The sequence below is a fragment of the Triticum aestivum genome, chromosome 7A (genome assembly GCF_018294505.1).
Source record: "Triticum aestivum cultivar Chinese Spring chromosome 7A, IWGSC CS RefSeq v2.1, whole genome shotgun sequence".
Classification (NCBI taxonomy): domain Eukaryota; kingdom Viridiplantae; phylum Streptophyta; class Magnoliopsida; order Poales; family Poaceae; genus Triticum; species Triticum aestivum.
Window position 1 is genome coordinate 355,786,927 of NC_057812.1, and position 3,371 is coordinate 355,790,297.

Genomic DNA, 3,371 nt, shown 5'->3' on the forward strand with positions numbered 1-3,371 from the left:
GGGTGTTATGGGAACCCCTTTACAGTTTGCTTTGAATAAAACTCCTCCAGCAAGGCCCAACCTTGTTTTTAACATTTTCCACCTAAGCCTTTTTCCCTTGGGTTCCGTGGACTCAAGGGTCATCTTTATTTAAACCCCCGGGCCAGTGCTCCTCCGAGTGTTGGCCCAAACTAGGCGATGTCCAGCGCCCCCTGGGCAACCAGGGTCTATGCCAACCCGATGTCTTGCCCATCCGGTGTGCCTATAGAGCGAGATATGTGTGATTCCTATCGGGATTTGTCGGTGCAACGGGTGGATTTGCTGGTCTTGTTTTACCATTATCGAAATGTCTTGTAACCGGGATTCCGAGACTGATCGGGTCTTTCCGGGAGAAGGAATATCCTTCGTTGACTGTGAGAGCTTGTGATGGGCTAAGTTGGGACACCCCTGTCGGCGTTCTGGGAACGAGGATCCCCAGACTTGCCTACCTGCGGCCTGTGGCGTGGCTCAAAGGGGGGCCCAGCACTGCCCATCTTCATCAACACAGACTTAAGACCCTCGCGAGGAGCCAAGCCTCGTGGGGTGGACGACACGGAGCTTCCTCAGGCACGGCCTCACCAGGATGGCTCGCGAGGAGGCGGAGAGATCAAGGCGGGGTACCTCACGGGGAGCCCGTGACGCAAGCCATGACGACCAAGGGCGCCAGGCGGGTGCCAACCCGCGCAGTGTCCTCCTTTCCCCTTTGGTGCAAAGGGGGCAAGCACAGCCGCGGAGTGCCGAGGCATCAGGCAAAGGTTGCCATTTCGGTGCAACAAGACCAAGACCAGGAGGACTGCAGGACGGAGGTCATCGTGGAGCCCAAGACGGCGTCACGACCAGAGCTTTGCGCAGGCGAGGACCAACTTTAGTCAGGATAAGTGTACTAGATGTTCCCCTTCAAAATGGCCAATTGTTGGTGCCCTTCCCGCTCAATATTTGGGAAGAAGCCTAGGGCCTTTGCATATAAATAGGACCGGCCACCCACAGGGTAGGGGGATCGGATCGAAATCAGAGAGAGAGAAGGGTGACTGAACTCCTCCTAGCAGTTTGCCCCCTCCCCCAGCAAAGAACAGACCCTCACGAGGTTGTTCTTCCTTGTATTGTTCATCATCATCAGCCCAAGAGGCAATCCACCACACCACACACTGGAGTAGGGTATTACACCACAACGGTGGCCCGAACCAGTATAAACCCTGCGTCTCTTGTGTCGTTCTTTCCATAGCTCAGATCTTAGCGAGGCGGAGGGGTGCAGGTAGGTAGAAGGAGAAATCTCCGCGTGCACCCCAGTGTTCGAACCTCAAGGGTCTGCCGAAACCTGAAATCCGACATTTGGCGCGCCAGGTAGGGGTGCACCGGAGTTTTCCCTTCCGCCACCGCCACGACCTGCCTCGCGATGAGTAGCGCGTCGCCCGCTCCGGCCGCCGGCACCAGCACGGGGGCCAGGGGGTTCCGAGCCCTGGCCCCAGCCCTGCAACGGGTACGGTGGCCGGACAAGTTCAAGCCAACGACGCCGCTGTGCTACAGCGGCGCGACTGATCCGCTAGCCTTCTTGCTGGCATACGAGGAGGCCATCCTCAAAGCTGGAGGTGATGATAGGGTCATGGCCAACTGGCTCCCCACGTCCCTCGCCGGCGCTCCGCGCGCATGGCTGCTCCACTTGCCGGCAGCCTCCGTGGCCTCTTGGGAAGAGCTCCGCAGCCTCTTCCCCGCCCACCACGCTACACCAACACCCCCGGTCGTCGCGACCCTCCTGGGCGGCTCGTAGGCGCCGCCTGCAAGTCACCACATCAAGCCGTTCATCCACCGGGTCAGCGCCGCTTCCACGAGGCAGGGGGCTCTCCCGGACCGGGCGGCGCCCAAGACCGGCCTGACCTTCAGCTCAGAGGACCACCCCTCCAACTCGGCCGGCTCGGGTGCGCTCCCCATGCTGTGCACCCCCACCATTTGCCAGGTGGCCGTCACCAGAACTCTCATCGATGGCGGTGCGGGCCTCAGCATGCTCTCGGTTGAGGCCTTCAACCTCCTCTGCATACCCCTGGAACGGCTGCAACCCAGCCGGCCCTTCTCAGGCGTTGGGGGCGGATCATCCAGCTCCTTGGGACAGATCCGGCTCCCAGTAACCTTCGGCACCTACAACAACTTCCGCACGGAGCTGGTCGACTTCGACATCGCCCCCATCGGCCTCCCCTACAACGCCATCCTCGGCTACCCAGGGCTGGCCCAGTTCATGGCCGCGACGCACCCGGCGTACAACCTCATGAAGATGCCCAGGAGCAGTGGTGTCCTCACCGTGCATGGGGACACCGGAGACGCGCTGCGAGTGCTCAAGCTCGCCTTCAAGACGGCGGCGTCGGCACAGCCCGCCGACTCGGAGACCCCCGAGCCCAAGGGGGCTGCACCCGCCAAGAAGAAACAGTTGTTCACCCAAGATAAGGCAGAAACCAAGCAGATACCCATCGATGAGGACGGGTCCACCAACGCCACTTTCACCATAGGCGCCAACCTCGAACCCGAGCAAGAGGAGGCCCTGGTCGGGTTCCTGCGCGTGAACAAGAAGGTATTCACTTGGGAGCCTGACCAGTTGGCGGGGATCCCTAGGAGTGTAATCGAGCATCACCTCAACGTGTGCCCCAACGTGCGCCCTGTGAAGCAGAAGGCAAGGCGGCAGTCCACAGAAAAGCAGGCCTTCATCGTCCAAGAGACCCGCAAATTAGAAGCCGCTGGGGTCACTCGCGAGGTCCGATACCCGGATTGGTTGGCCAACCCTGTCATTGTGCCAAAGAAGGGAGGGAAGGAGCGCATGTGTGTCGACTTCACCAACCTCAACAAGGCATGCCCGCAAGATCCGTTCCCGCTCCCCCGCATCGACCAGATCATCGATTCCACCGCGGAATGCGACCTGCTATGCTTCTTGGATGCCTTCTCCGGGTATCACCAGATCAAGATGGCGGTAGAGGACGTCGAAAAGACAGCCTTCCTAACCCCGTGTGGGGTGTACTGCTACACATGCATGCCATTCGGGTTGCGTAACGCAGGGGCGACCTTTCAGCGGCTGATGCACATCACCTTGGGCCCGCAGCTCGGGAAGAATGTTGAGGCTTACGTTGATGACATTGTGGTAAAGTCTCGGGAGGCCAGGACCCTGATACAAGACCTGGAGGAGACCTTCGCGAGCCTCAACGCAGTGAACCTACGGCTCAACCCGGAGAAGTGTGTGTTCGGAGTCCCCTCGGGCAAGCTCTTGGGTTTCCTCGTGTCCCACCGAGGCATCGAGGCTAACCCGGAAAAGGTCAAGGCGGTCGAGGACATGAGCCCGCCAAAGACCCTCAGAGAAATGCAGAAGCTCACTGGGC